Source organism: Schistocerca serialis, chromosome 5 (genome assembly GCF_023864345.2).
Source record: "Schistocerca serialis cubense isolate TAMUIC-IGC-003099 chromosome 5, iqSchSeri2.2, whole genome shotgun sequence".
NCBI classification, from domain to species: Eukaryota; Metazoa; Arthropoda; class Insecta; order Orthoptera; family Acrididae; genus Schistocerca; species Schistocerca serialis.
In genome coordinates, this window is record NC_064642.1 from 106,015,778 (window position 1) to 106,032,240 (window position 16,463).

Below are 16,463 nucleotides of genomic sequence, written 5' to 3' on the forward strand. Positions count from 1 at the left end.
GCTGCTTCCATTGTGTAGCTGCTTCCTTTGTGTATCAAAGGAGAGAAAAGAATTTCCGAACAAAATGCGGCTCGTTAATTATCACAGGACCCAGAGATCCAGAGGAGGGCGACCTGCTGGCGAAAGACAAATGCCTTTTGAAATGTGTTTTGACCAAATGGCACAGCTTTTGAAAGCCAAGATTCTGCACAAGACCAAGTGCTAACCACGACACCCTGTATGACTTCTTGGGACAGAGGCCCTTACCCAATATTATCGGAGAAACTGTAGGAATGGAATTCCCAGACGTCCGAACTAACCAATGCTTGGCCAGAACATTCTAACAGGTGTAAATAGACGCCTCTCCACATCTGAGACGCGAGCCGAACCCGCAAGGTGGCTTCTTAAGACTCCCAGTCACTGCCCTGAGGCTCTCTTTCATGCCTGACTCCTCATGGTCCCGGCTAAACTACAGAAAATATCAGATGCAAAAGTGCCACCAGGTAAATGAGAAATTCCTTTAGGATTAGTAGGCTTCATTCCTCCAATTACTGAGATTGATCACTACCAACATTAATTATTTATTAATTGCCATGAAAACAACTCAAGACTGTGACGAAATTAATTCAATCGTAAATGAAATGTGTGACGTGTCGTAGCACTAGCAGACGGAAGACTGACACACGCAAGGGCTTATCAGTAAGTGTATGAATACACAGTGTGAAGAAGGATTCTTATACCAATTTCAGCACATTTAATTTTAATCTCTCATGGCTGGATGTACGCATATAATGGCCGTACACTGATTGTTGAACATGTTTACAAGGAAGGAGTCCCTGATTTCAAAATGAAATATCTCGAAAACTAAGATCGATAGACGGACATAACAAAGGGTTTGTTTGTTGTGAAAGATGTACGGAATTTAAACGGATGTTATATAGAAGTTTCAAAAAAGTTCGAAAGCTTGCTAACAGCGTTCTACGCTGCGCAGCTAATAGAGCATCAGCGAACATAATTCAACTCGTCTTTGCAATATCATCACTATGTTTTCGAAATTTTCACCACTCGCAGTACGGAAGTGTTGCATACAAATAATAAAATTTGCCATCACGTCCTTTAGTCTCTCAACGCTAATGGATTCAAATTCCACACAGATCGCCAATTGAAGCTCGTCCAGCCTGCAGGGACTGTTCGAGTAGACAGTGTCTTTCAATGCGGACCAGAAAAAGTAGTCACTAGGTGTCATATCGGGCGAATACGGATGCCAACCATCCCTGCGCTATTAAATTCGCAGTAATCCCACACAGTGACTATTCCCGAGGTATTCATTAAGAAAGCAAAACACAAGTACTGTGCAATGTGATACGGCCACGTTTCCATGAACCACTCGGTGCCTGATCGATCCTGCAGCGCTAGCTGTGTGACGACAAACTGTTCCTAGATTGCAATGGAATGTTCAAGAGTGATCGTTTCTCGCACGAAAAGGAGCCAATAATACCTCTGCTGCGTTCTGCATCCCAAAAGGTAGTTCTGGGAGAACACATGGTTTCGTTTCACAGAAACGGAGACTTTCAGACCCTCAGAAAGACCAGTTTTGTTCATTGACGACTCCATTCAGTGAGAATGAGCTTCTTCCGTGAAGCCATCAAATTCTTCAGTATCAGTCACTGCGAGAATCTGGTTCACAATGTCAGCATTCTGTCGCACGGCTCATACAGCTTTGGCCTGGTGTGTTTGGATTTTGAATGGAAACTAGAGTAGGCTTTGTTCAGTATTTTCTGCGCGCGGAACGTTTCAAACCAATCCCTGTTGTAATTCTTAGGACGGATATCCTTGGACTTTGCTGAATAATTCGGGAATCCATGTCGACATATCCAGGACTAACTGCAGTTCGCCTGGAGCCAACATTTCCCGCTATTTTATCAGTCACACTCTGTCTGTTGGAATTTGGCGACGAGTTTGCGAATGTTTATCTCATCGCGTCCTCTTAGAACATCAAATTGTGCTTGGACCTTGTTTCCGTCGATTCCCGGCGGGGTCAGGGATTTTCTCTGCCTCGTGATGGCTGGGTGTTGTGTGCTGTCCTTAGGTTAGTTAGGTTTAAGTAGTTCTAAGTTCTAGGGGACTGATGACCATAGATGTTAAGTCCCATAGTGCTCAGAGCCATTTGAACCTTGTTTCCGTAGGACTGAGTTCTAACCTGTTGCATTCCAGTACCAGAAAAACACGTTTTTTAATGGAATACATGACTTCTACTTTCGATACGTTAACTTCCTTTCACGTTTCAACGTTGAAACGGATCGCTCTGAGCTGCAGCGCGATGTTCGTAGACACTACGCATTGCGATTAAGGCGTCACCTGATGGCAGCTTGTAGAACTATTTCCAAACTTCTGTATATCTCCTACTGAAAGTCTTTACAGCTTTCACAATAAAAACATTGTTTGTTGCACTCGTCTACCGATCTTAGTTTTAGATATAAGTAATTTAGATACATGTAATTTTGAAATGAGGGATTCCTTCGCTGGACACAGTGTACAACATTGACTATGAACTTTTATGACAGCCCTTGACAGGCGCAGATAACCAAACACACTCTAAATGAACTCTGAGAGGGTCGATGTCTTGAATAATAGACTCACCCACATGGATCCTCTACTATCTTACGAGTCTCCTCACCTACAATGGATACCTCCCTATCTCCTTAACTATCCGCAAACTAGATTCCCATAACCCCATTGCCTTCCCTCCGATCTCCAACACTTGTATGCTACAAGTGCAAACACATTCCTTCATCTCTACACCTACACATATTTCATATCATCTCTCAGACAGTAAGATCCGCCCCTATATTTATCCCCCCTATCAACTTTAACCCTTCCTCATCTATCCCACTCTACATCATTCCTGCTCTCTACTTTTCAATCTCCACCCACCCCTGTCCTATTCTTCTTGTGCCACCCCCTCTCCCAAGTCACAGTACTCCTCCTCTAGCTCTGTCTTTCTCAATGTCTGTATTCCCACCAACCGCGTCCCCTCCTACCTATCTCCATAGTTTCCCCACCTAACAGACCTTTAACTCTTCCTCCACACTGCTCAACCTTAATGGAATATATTCTCTCCTCCCACAGTGCCTCTCATCCAGTGCAGGTCCTTCAGTTGTTAAGTGAAATTGCAGTGCTCCAGAGATCTATCATAGAAGAATATCACCATGCTGTGGTTTTGTTTCTTAAGTTGTATATATTTTTCGTCCTTTTACCTGTTCATCACTAATATTTATAATTTAAAACCAAAACAATCCTCTTATTCTTTTTTTCTCCCATCGTCGTCATATCTTTCTGAATGCTATTGGTTGAAGAGCGGAGTATTGTACCGCTGGCAACCCATCCACTGCCCATATGGAGCACTAGTGATCAAAGCCGGCCGCTGTGGTCTAGCGGTTCTAGGCGCTCAGTCCGGAGCCGCGCGACTGCTACGGTCGCAGGTTCGAATCCTGCCTCGGGCATGGATGTGTGTGATGTCCTTAGGTTTAAGTAGTTCTAAGTTCTAGGGGACTGATGACCATATATGTTAAGTCCCATAGTGCTCAGAGCCATTTGAACCAACTAGTGATCAAATAGAAATAAAGAAAAAAACCGAATAGACTTCACAGATTAAAAGGGAGAACTGTGATAAATACCTTCAATCACTGTGACTTCCAATGGCTAGGTCTATTGCAAAATAAACAAAAGTAGTGTAAAGAGGTGTTAAAACTGTTTTAATTTCAAGTTTTCCTTTCTGTGATTGTATATAATATAAAATAAGAAATCTAACCATCACTGGGTATATTAAAGCACCTTATCATTATTGGCAACTAATTCGATCAAACAGTGTGGACACTAAGTGCGAATTAGAGTGATGCCAACTGTAGCAGGAGAAGCCGGTATGGACCTTACGAAGTGGAAACGTTAATATCGCCAGTAATGACAAATTCGCAGAAAAAAATATTCTGTGTAATAGCAGCGCGTTCATACCGTCTCCGCAAGAGCTATTGCAGCAGAAATTGACAAAATACTAAAGACAAAGTGAAGAATAATTAGGACACGCATATATAAGCAATATCAAGTGAACGGGCGTTGAAGAGCAGCGTCAAATGAAGTAGTATAAAGGAAACAGAAACAGTGATGAGCACTACCAGGAAGAAACGTACCTTATTCTTTGTACAGCTCATGAGAACACTAGCGAGCGAATGAAAAAATTGTAGACTAGTAAAGGCAGCTTTGAATGGATCGCAGAAATTAAGGAAGATATAAGAGAAGTACAAATTAGATTAGATGACCTGAAAAACCAAACGGAGAAAACAACAGATTACCGCTAGGCACAAAAACCGAACTACAAACGAAGATCAATAGAAGGACTACAAGAAGAATGATCTAAGATGAAGAAAGAAAAAAAAACTGAATGAATGAAGAGGCATTGAGGAGACAGAAGAGCAGATAAACCTTCATAGAGTAATACATATTAATAATCCTAGTATAAAAACTGTATTTCGAAAGTGTTATTGAATTTATATTGAAATGAATTGTATTATTGAATAAAACAACTCGTATAAACTTTTGTGTGACTGACTACAGTGATTGAATGAGACACTTCGAATAAAAATTATAATAAAATCTACAAGCTCACAACAGTAGAAGCAGACTGCACATTTCTCACTGCGGTCATGTTGACTGTCGTATAACACATCGCTGTTGCGCTCCCTCCTTCCAGCTACCCTGTGGATCGCAATGCTGTGGCGCATCCATAACGGGATACACTTAATCCCACGATAAGCGGGGCCCGCAGACGGACTCGGTGCGCGCGCGCAGCCGTGGACAAGCTGATTTTCTACAATCAATGCGCCGCTCCCGCCGCCGCCCACGGCGCTGACCGGCGGGATTCCGATTTGCGCCTGGCGGCAGGACGCGACTGGCAGACCCGGCGCCTCCACTTGGTTATTCGATGCATGGCCGCACCACCTCCTCGCCCATGTTTCACTAACGAAGCCCGCTTCAAAATTGCGGCCGGATAATGCGAAGGGCGTGATGAGAATAACACGTCGGTCGCCGCCCACCGGAAGGGGAGGCGGTTCCCTCTCTCCTCCCCTTGCTCTTCCTATCACCACTGGCAACCGCGACGGACATCTCTTTCTCTGATGAAGGTTTTTCTTTTTTTTTTTTTTGCTGCTTCTTTTTTGTTGATCTACACATGTGGGATAAATGCCGAATTTTGTTCCATGGCGCTGTAGAGCATTGCCGGTACATTTAAAAGGAAATCTGGAAGAAGTCTGAATCAGGCGAGCTTTTATTGTTTGTTTACTTAAGCGTCCACCACACACACACACGCGCGCAAGCAAGTGCGCGCGCACACAAACACTTACAATTTGTCTCTTTTATTGCATTGGTGCAATTTATTTGTGCACATTTTAATTACCTCATTCACTTTGTTTAATTTTCTATAATTTCTCTTCAATTAACATTTTGCATTTCATATTCTGTTGTGTAGTCAAACACATGTACAGTTCCTACCATTACCTCAAATATTTACATTTGGTAAATGTGTTTTTTGTCTGATCCGAACATAAAATAATATAACAGTCACTTCGGACTTTATTGTTTTAAATGCAGTTGCTTTGATCGATACCTACTGCACGCAACTTTTCTCTAATGTTACATAGATTCTTCCAGTCAAATCGTCATTACTTGGTGACTAATAATGATGGTGATGATGATGATGGTGGTGGTGATGATGATGATGATGATGATGATGATGATGATGATGGATAGCGTTTCAGGGAGCCGAACGGCGAAGTCATCATTCCCCTAGGATGAAATAGACAGACGCAAGGGTGGTGAAAACCTATTGACAAATAACATTAAATTTTAAAATCAAACAAGTATTTGATAGACAATCCTGACCTTACGAGCTTTATTAAAGACCAACGCTACAATGTGGAACAAATACAGCAGAATAACAACAGATCAACGATAAAATTCGAGGGCAGATACTTTGAAAAGGGGCCAGAATATTATGGCTGAGTGACTACTTAGAAATATCTATATAAGCCTCTCTACAGCACATTAAAATATCAAAACCAATATTTTCAGGTAGAGTTTTGATATCACCTAAAACCTTAATACACGATCCACACTCGCCTCATTATCAGTTGAAAATATGGCAGATCCTGTGGGACACTCAGGTCTACCCGCGGCTCATCTTATTGACAGATGTGTTCCTCTTCATTGACACACTGATGATTCCTTGGCAGTTTCCTACTCTGAGTCTCGTAAGACCTAATTTCCAGCTGGCCTGGTCGGAAAGGGGTAAGCCACTGTAACACAGGAGGTTGTCTACCGCAGCTTATTACTTCAAGCTACTAGGACACCCACCAGCACATTTTCTGCTGGGTCATCTACATCTACATCTACATCTGTGTGGATACTGTGCAAATCACATTTAAGTGCTTGGCAGAGGGTTCATCGAACCACCTTCGCAATTAGCAGCTTTTGTAACTATTATTTCGAACTGCTGTATGAACTTCTTACAGCTTTCACAATAAACATACCGTTTACTGCATTCCTCTATCGATCTTTGTTTTCGACATATTTAATTTTGAAATCAGGGAGTCCTTTTCTGGACACCCTGTATTTAGTTGAATTTGCGGCTTTTAGATTAGACTGATTTATCGTGTAACCGAAATTTAATGTGGTAACAGCCTGCTGGGGAACTGAACAGCGAGCAGGAGGTGGGAGGGGGCCAGCGCCCTTGGCAGCCGCGTCACCGAGTTCAGTTAGCCCGAATCTCTACATACTCTTGAACTACGCAGAATGTTATTTCCTTTTCCTGCCATTGCAAGAGAAGCAGAACGTCTTCGATTTCTTTCGCTATGTTATCCGCTGAATACAACTGATTAATAGCAAGAGGGGTACTTTGGAAAAGTGACCAGATGAGGAGTTTCTTGCCACCGTGACGTCTCAGCTCCTCCAGTGTCCTCACGGTAGCAAATAGTTCCACAAAGTCAACTGGAATAACGCTCTGGGAGGCGTATCGTAAGGATATATTCGGTGAACATGATGGCGCAGCCGATAATGTCGAAACTTCACCTTTTAATGTAAAGAATGATAGTGCTGGAAAAACTCTTACGTTATTAGTTTATCAAACAGATGAGCAAAACTCAACGTACTCAGACAGTTTTCTATTTACTTATTCTTACCAACAGTAAACTGACACAATTAATTAATTTATTTATTTTATTTTATTCTTTGTTTTTTTTTTCTTTTTTTTTTAAGGCAATCTGACTTTCAATAATCTTACAAAAGAAAAACAATGGCCCAATGGTCCTGACTAAGTATAATCTATACCTTTCAGGAATCATTTACCTCACAAAAATCTTCGTTACGCAAACTACTGCAATACAGCGTGCGCCAGTACTGCCAGCTAAATAAAAGATTCTAACTACTGAAGGCACTAACTACTGGTAGGCATAGTTAGCAAATGAAAGATTTTGATGGAGAACAAATAATGTATTTACCTTAATAATGTTCAAAAGTCATCATATATATATCAGTTCATGACATCCATCTTTACAAATTTCCTTTCTCTGGCGGACACTCGTCCAGATAAAAACCTAAACAGCCTACTTACAATGTCTTCCTGCTTATAGGTATAATGACAAAAAAATTTCGTAAAATTCAGTTTTAAAAATGTATTAGTGCTACAATTTTTCCTGTACGTTTTCAATACAAAAAGTAAGCCAGGGCTTTGGACCTGAATGCCGAAGCGGCAGTAACTCAACGCTCTCCCTCAGGCGAATTCCAAACGCCCTCGTTGCCAACGGACGGTTATGGAACTGCCGTTGCAGTGGTGGCTGGGCAACGGAGATGTATGTTGCCGATTTTGAAACAGATAGAGCCCTGTACGCTTGGCTCACAGGGAAGACGGTTAGATAGTGGAGTATCATCAGGTCCAGGAAAAGCTAGAAACTAGACTCGTGCAAAGCTACTGCTGACAGCCTGATACCTTCGTGGAACACAGCATCCAGCATTTTGAGGTGTTGAAGGCTTGCCGATGCATCCGTATTCAAACCTGCGTCGCAATAACGTTATAAAAGACTGGAACAGATGTGCCCTGTCGGCTCCCAAATACCAATAACTGACGCGTTTCAGGTTTTTTAAGGCCTTGGAGCACCGTAATTTCAATTCTTTAAGGTAGGCTACCATGTTAGTCCTACATCCAAAGCGGGGATCGAATATTTCATCTTTCCCTTAAGGGGAGGTTTACTATCTTTGGCCCGAAAAAACATGTTTTTTGACAATTTGTTTCTCGGGGTGTGTTATAGATATCAACGTAAAATTTGGTCAAAATGTTTATTTATATTTCCTCTACAAATTAGAATTTTTTCGACCGGAAATGCCGAAAAGCAAAGGCGGAAGTGCAGTCGGAACGAAACAAAATTTCGATGTAGACCTCCAGGCGCGATATCTCGCAGGTCAGCCAGCTCGTCTAAAATCTAAACTGAGTTCACGTTAGCGAAGTATATAACATTCTTTAGGAGTTGTACCTCGCTGAAGTTATTTGGACTCTAGGAAACATAATGGCGGCCATTTGAAAAACTAGGTTTTTTTTATCGATTTATCGTTTTTTTCTTTTCTTTATTGTATTTCTATTCCCCATCGGGGCGGCCTGGCAGCAGCATATGCGCTGCTCTTCAGCCGAAAGACATAGAACAAAACAATAGAAGACATTTAAAAATAGCAAAGGAGAGAAGAAGGCGAACATAGATATAAAAAAGGGAGAACATCATGGAAGGCAATAGACAAAAAAACGGGGTGACTGTAAAATGGAGATAAAAAACTGTTTAAAAGTAGCACACACAAAAAGCCTCACACTGCGACGATTAAAAGAACACAAGGCACAGTATGACTGGAGCATAAAGGTGTTGACGGATGGCATAGCACATAACGTAACACTGACGGCGAACCTCAAGGCAGTACACAATTAAAATCACACCTCTTCACGCATACGAGAAACAGCACTAAACACAACACTGATGTGGCACACTGATGATGATCAATACAGAGGATTTGCCAGGTTCTAGGAGAGGAGGGAGACCTGAAGAAGGGAGGGAGGGGAAGAGATGGGGGAGGGGAATGGGGGGCGCGCGGAAGAGGGCCAGGTAGGGAGGGATGTGGGAAGGAGAGAGGCAAGTACGGGGTGCAGGGTCTCAGGGGAGGGGGGGATGGAGGAAAATCCGCTCTGGGAGGAGGAGGAAAGAGGAGAACGGGGCCCTGGGGAGGGGGGAGGGGGGACAAGGCCAGGTTATAGTTGGAAGGAAGGGTACATGTCACGGCGAAATTCGTCATCCAGGAGGGGGAGGCGTTGGAAATTGCCCTGATGAAGGAGGTGGAGAGAGGGAGGGATACAGCGATAGAGGCGCGGCAATGGGCGGGGGGTGGAGAGGAAGGAGGAAACCAGAGGGTAGGGGGGGATCAACCCTGCGAACAATGTAAAGGATGCGGAGATGTTGGAGGAACAAGAGGAGGTGGGGGAAGGGGATCAGTTCATACAGGAGCCGTGTGGGGGAAGGAAGGCGGATACGGAAGGCAAGGCAGAGCGCATGGCGTTCAAGGATTTGGAGGGCCTTGTAAAAGCGGGTGGGGGCAGAGATCCAGGCGACGCTGGCATAACAGAGGATAGGACAGATGAGGGATTGTAGGTGTGGAGGATGGTAGAAGGATGCAATCCTCATGTCCAGACGGACAGGAGTTTCAGCTGGCAGAGGCGGGAACGGGCTTTCTGCTGGATGGTCAGGAGATGAGGGGTCCAGGTGAGGTGTCGGTCAAGGGTGAGGCCAAGGTATTTCAGTGTGGGGGTGAGTTGGATAGGACGACCATAAAGGGTGAGGTAGAAATCATGGAGGTGAAAGGAGCGAGTGGTGCGGCCTATGATGATTGCCTGGGTTTTGGAGGGGTTGAGACGGAGGAACCACTGGTTACACCAAGTGGTGAACTGGTTAAGGTGGGTTTGGAGAGTACGTTGAGACCGTTGAAGGGTAGGATAGAGAGCCAGGAAGGCGGTGTCATCAGCATATTGGAGAAGGTGGACTGGTGGGGGTGGCTTGGGCATATCAGCTGTGTACAAGAGATAAAGGAGAGGGGAGAGGACAGAACCCTGTGGGACGCCAGCCGTGGGATAAAAGATACGGGAGTTGGTGTTGTGGAGGGTGACATAGGAAGGACGGTGCGAGAGGAAGGAAGCGACCAGACGGACAAAATTGATAGGCAGGGCGTAGGTTTGGAGTTTAAAGAGGAGAATGATCTTTCGACTTCGTCGTCAAATAAAAACATTTATATTTGATGGATCGGAATAAAAGTGGTAGAGCTCCTAAACAATTTAGTTCGCTTCGTCGGAAACACAGAATCATGCCAATCGGTTCAGTAGATTTGAATTTACCATACCGTGCGATAAAAAAAGTCATTTCGAGAAAAACTCGTTTGAAGTTTTGACTACATATAAATGCAATATTATGCAACTTACGTTCAAACTGCTGTTCCGGGTCCATAAACTAGTCCTTGCTCTTCCTCATAGAGGGCGTTCTATTCGATCTTGGCCAACCTGCGCTGCTGCAGAGCCGCTCGTATGGCCGGTCACAAGCGGTTTACGGGCGCTTGAATCCGGTGGTCATCCGAATGCTTGACGAACTGCGTCGAATAGAGACCCAGGGTGACGTCAATCGTTGTCATGGTCTTCAGAATTACTGACTACCCTTCGTTGAAGCTGCCCACTGCCAGGAAAATCGCAATCTCCACAGCCTTCGCACCAGAATGCAAATGTTTGGGGGCTTACTCCAAACACGCGCGTTCATACTTTCATCTAAATATTGTGTGTTTCCCCCAAAGCACCTGTAAAATGACTGGTGCGTAAAAAAGGCTGATTTCAGGCAGGTGCATTTTTTCGTTCAACCGCGAATAACAAACGTTTCCATTTCATATTGGGAAAAACCGTTTCAGTGGTGGATTCCAAACAGTTTTATTGATCCAAATATGCAGTTTAAAAAAATCAATCTTTTGAACCAAAACATAGTAAACCTCCTCTTAAAAGTGAGGACCGTATCCCCCAGATTTAGAACAGCAAAATTAAAACGTGATAGGGAACGATTAAAATCAGAACTAACAGTGTCCTTCAAAGGCAATTTCCAACCTTAGTGGCCCATTCTGCTAGCTGCCTGAGTGTCGAATGTAATAACTGCCGAGTAGCTGCTGCAAGGTTATGGGATGCAAGAAAGATGGTGAAGCCGTCCACGAATAAGGGAAGCTATGCGGGGCTTCTTATCGTGGACGTGACACTTTTTACAGAAAAAGCGAGAGCCGTTATACTTAAAACACTCCCTCGAAGTAAGCGGTTCACCTGCTTAAAATGGCCAGAGACGAGATTACCGACCCTCCACCTAAAATACCTTTCTCTCATAGACCAGGTGTCACTTACGCAGGAAAGCCTTTTGAATCATTGATTCGAACAGGGTTCAGCTAATCGAGTATGGAATGATACGTACTAAACGAGCACTGAGAACGACTTAGTAGTGACCTGGTCACTCACACTAGGCTCCGATGAACCATACACTACCGTACCTTTCCTACTCACATAGTGAGGTTGACGCTATGATAACCACTGAGGTTTATAGGATCCACCTTTGATTTTAAAATCAGAAAGGAAATAACTTACTTCCACGAATTGAGGAATTGTTAAAAATTAGTTAAAAAGCTGAAGTAGGACCACCTGCGACTGCTGGTTCAGCTGCTTTAACATGCTGTTCATTGTCAGCTTGTTACAGGGCGCAGTATTACTTGCGACTGACAATGAAGAATCCAGCATCCAGTGTGAGAAAGGTAGGTTGTACTGCTAGATGTTGGCTGAACGGAAGTCACGACCAAATCTTTCCTGTGGCGCCCGACTGTTCGGGAAACCTGTATGCTGGCTACAATCGGTCGTAATGTTCCTGTAAGATTCGATCAATATGCGAGATATGTCTTTTGGTGATATTAGGAGGCATCATTACCCTCATACAGCTGCTATTGGCGATCGTGAGCTCTCCCGGGATATCTACCTAATGCCTTTCTATATTTGACGAGCGGGTGTGGATCTATTGATGGAGTTTCGGAACATTTGCCAAGACCTCTTCTTACTATCTCCCTTCCTTTGCCATCACCGTCAGAAATGTTTCAAGGGTATCAGCCGTAGCATACTAAATGAACCTTCTCGTAGCCTCCTTCCTGTCCCTGGTTGCAGAGGGACACTGATAATTCCGCCAAGGAACAGACTGCCTCCTAGGCGTTCCCAAAGACTTGCGGCCGTATGCATCAACGGCTTGGCGAATCACGGCTGTGCTCCTCTCAAAAACAGCTAACAGGCTGCAAATCACACAGCCTCCGTGAGTAGCCTCATTTCAGGATCCAGCCCATTTAGAACGTGGATCCACATGGGGCATAGTCGCTGCCACGAAAGTCGTTACCCATTTCGAAGTGAGCGGTCGCTGCGAAGACAAATTAGAATAAGAGGATGTCTATAGTGGTAGACGAACCTGTAGAGGTGCTGAAATAAGCAGCTGAACCCTTGTTCATCATTATGATCTCTTTATTTGAGATTCTCAAGTGCTCGACCCCGTGAGGCAAGTGTCGTTGTACAGTGTGCATTAAAATCTCCTAAGAGGAGGAAATGACGTAGCAGTCCAATAGTTAGGGTTTGTGAATCTTAAACGTCAACTGTAGGCCGCAGGCGGCAGGTACGCAAAGCACTTCACCCCATCTTTCGCTCTGTCAACAATAAGGTCGTCTGTGTTTTAAAAACCGGTCTCCTGTAGACTGAGGCTAAAAGGTGCATTTTGTAAGAGGCCATTGTCGTACTGTGGGGTGGCTGAGCATCCGAGAACAAGAAATCAGCATGACGGGGATTCATAGTGGGGCGTTGGAAAGTTTTAGAGGGCTGGCCTAGGAATACCATGGGTGAGAACTAAAAGAGAGACTGAGTTTGTGGTAGCAGATACATGCTAACAAGAAGCTGGTGGACCAGACTAGAGAAAGAAAAATAGTTCACCCGAAAATAATGTTTCTAGAGAATAACCACGAGAGGAAAAGAATTTCAAGTAGTGTTCTGAAAGAGTCCTCACTGAGGAGATGCCTTATCGGACCTAATTCTCGACACACGTCTGCAGCACCACATCTTAAACGCTTCGATTGTTTAGAGAACAAAATGTAAAAACCATATTAGCGGAATTAATGAAGAGTGATTGCCAAAACATATAAGGCTTTATAAGACACTCGGAAGAAGAGATCCTGGAAGACCTAGGATGGTACGGGATCAGCTCTGAATCTGAATGCAAAATCGGCACCTTGCCTAGACCATGAAGAGCAGAAGACGCAGAAAAAAAAGGAAAGTGCGGGAAAGAATTGAAGGCTCATTTACTGTGAAACCCACTCATTTCCCCCATTTTGACGCAGAAGTTTCAGTTCTGACCGAAAGGCACCTACAACCTTCCTCTATAACGGTGCAACGGTGCGGCACCCTTCGACTTCAACCTTGGTCTCGGCGACTCTTCAAACATCCTGGTGTCGACACACTCAAATAAGAGACCGGCGCTCAGAATCTCATGTCAGGTGTTTAGTGGGTTAGTGATGTCAGTTGGCACCGAATTTCGCCTTAGTTCTGCCCAACGCCATCGTGTACGTATTTGACGATGGGAAGGTCGTCACACACACTCTTAACCACACTTCAGCCCTTCTTTCGGCGTCTCTGCCATGGAGGTCAGAGCCGCGACACCCAGTGTAGCAGCAACGCGGTTTTCTTGTGGGTGGCCGAGTAAGAGGTTTCAGCCACACCACTGCTCACAATCAATAACAAGAGGCCTCAGATGGTAGTACAAAGGGCGTCAATGAAACTGCCTCTTCTCTTGGCGGCTTCAGTTAATTACACAGATTACGCTGCCAAAAACGTCAATCTACCGTTCTATGTGAAACAGAAGGACGTGATTGACATCTGCTGACACTCTCCGCACGATTCAACATTTATCTAAGATTCTTGCATCCCCACTGAATTAGTCAAACCCTTTGCGCTTGATAACGGAAGCAAGAGTAAAGAAAAATCAAGAGATGTTCAATGAATTTGTGGAAAGACTGGGAGACCAAGAATGGACTTCTCGGATAAAACAGAGTGTAAGGCAGGAATGCATTTTTTCGCCCCTATTAGAAGCATTAACGGAAATAAATAGAACATAGAAGAGCGGGATTAAAATCAGAGTGGAGGGAGACTAAAGATAAGATGAAGACACTACTATCCTCAGAGACGGCGAGGTAGAATTACAAGACCTAATGAATGGAGTGAACAGCCTAATGAACATATATGGAAAGGGTAAACGGAAGAAAGACGAAAGGAATACGAAAAATAGTACAGAAATGAATAAAGCGAGACATTTAACGCCAAAATTTGTTATAAAGAATTCTGCTGCCTTGGTAGAAAAATTATCCATAAGCAAGGACGATATGAAAAGGGGACTAGCACAGTTAAAGAGTGAATTCCAAGCGAAAAGTAATTGACAACTGTCAAACATCGTCGCTAGTTTAAGAAAGAAATTTATGAGAACATATGTTGGCAGCCCAGCATTGTACGTTGTGAACATTATGTTCATTAAGGTGTGATATCACATCTCTGTCAGTTATTCTGTCTAATGCTGAACGTACTTTAATCCTTCTTAAAGATATCTTTACCGCCGTTTCGATCTTCCTCACTTCCTTCTTTAGAGGCTACCAAGTCTGATTCCGATTGACTAGAAGTGGTGTTGCCATCTGATTTGGTTTTGCTTTCTTTTAATATGATCATGTTTCTGTTTACAGTCCCACATTTACAGTATATTCATAATGTAATTCTGCAAGCCTTTGTGGCCGCTAAAATCTCCTGAGCTGTTAAGCTGCGTCATACTTCTTCAAACAATCGACGTTACGACCCGTCTGCTGAGATCTAGTGTCCACTGCAGATTGCGCACTATAGCTCGATCTTTACTGTAGCTTGTATCTGCTATTAGACAGCTGAAATCAGAGGGTTGTTCTGTGCGTTTTCTGTTGGGAGTTATCTTTCAACGGGCTGTTTTCCCTCAAGTGCAATTACGCTAGTTTTGGGTCTCGAAATTTCTGTTACATACTTTAACTATTTGTTCAAGTATGTGTACAGCTGTTGGGAGAACATCCTTAGCGTGATTATAAAATCATCAGCAAAGAGTAAAGCAGTTATCACTCTATCCTAATTTCTTTCTAGCCCAGTGCATAGCTGTGTGTTTCATTCTTTAACTATATGGTCAAAATATACGTTAAATAAAGTGTTTAAAGTGTTGACCCCTAGTCTAGGTGTAGAGTAATTGTTATTTTTTCTTGGTATTAGAGGTACTGATCAGAACGTCCATTGTTTGGTATATTATGTTTCGTATATAAGATAAATTTGGAAGCATGCTTGGATAGGATGTTTTGGTGAAAACAAATGTTGAAATAAGACGTAAGATCTATGGAAGGAAGTTTTGGGTTGGACTGCAGTACCAAATGTTACACTGAAAACGAACCCTGTCCTTTCCATTGTGTTATCCCCCTATGTGTTTGTGTACTCTTGTATATTTGTGTTTTCCTGTCTTTATGTGTTTAGCTAATAAGAGTTATGTAGAATTTTTCTAATACTGTCTTATTTACTTTGTAAAGATGTTTAGACATTATTTATTCTGTTTTGTTTTAATGCTCATGTGTGAGGTTGATGATTCAAAAGTTATTCTGATCTTTTATGTATTTACTTATGTCATAATTCCTGTAACACTGATATATGTTATTTTGATTCTTCTGTAAAGCCTGCATTACCACAAATGTTATCTGTATTGTTATGTTCTTTAATGATGTATTTTGTACCTTTGTTATTGTATTCTTATGTTATAAAATTGTAATTGACACCAGTTCATCAAATTAAGTAACTTGTAAGTTGCATTTCACTGCACACGTTTCTGTTGGTCATAGTATATGGACAATATGTAAGAAGTTGGGACTGTTAGTGTTTGTGCGTGTGTTAATAATTCAGCAAGGGACTGGATAACAGCATAGCTGGTTCTAAGGACAATTCCAAAAACTTTGTGAGTGCACAAGTGGTGGTTATGGACTTGCTATATTGTCCGCAAGACTCTTTGATGGTGATTGTGCACCTGCACAGTCGCAGCAGATGGCTGCTGGCCATCTCTACAAGGACTACAGTGGGTCTACACCTTTGATGATCCATCAGTACCATTATTTCTACAAGGACTGCAGTGGGTCTGCACCTTTGGTGGCCCACCAATACCATAATCTCTACCAAGACTATAGTGGGTCTGCTCTGTGATGACCTACCTACCAATATTCTTCAAAACGTCGAGTGACTCTGCTCTGGGTTTGCTCTGGTGTGGCCCATTACCTGT